Raw genomic sequence first — 307 nt, 5'->3', positions numbered from 1 at the left:
GCGCCGCCCCCCCCCCCCCTGCCACTCTCCCCCCCTCCATTTTACTGCTGCGCATGACATCATATGGTACAGAATATCCCTGGGGTCAGCTGTGACCCCCCCCAACTCCTTGCGCACTCCGGTGTGGAACAGGGGAGGGGTGGGAGGGAGGCGGAGGGGAGAGAGGAGGGAGGGAGGCCTGGGGGCACAAGATAGGAGGGCAGGGTGTGGGGGGTGGCTGTCACAGGGGGGAAAAACCTCAGGTGATGAAAGGACTCGCGTGGGATCCATTTCAGTAGAAAAGGGGACAGAGAGAGAATGGAGGGGG

This window comes from Egretta garzetta, unplaced genomic scaffold (genome assembly GCF_000687185.1).
Source record: "Egretta garzetta isolate BGI_Z169 unplaced genomic scaffold, ASM68718v1 scaffold141, whole genome shotgun sequence".
NCBI lineage: Eukaryota > Metazoa > Chordata > Aves > Pelecaniformes > Ardeidae > Egretta > Egretta garzetta.
The sequence above is the reverse complement of the archived record's forward strand: the minus strand, read 5'-3'. Positions refer to the sequence as shown.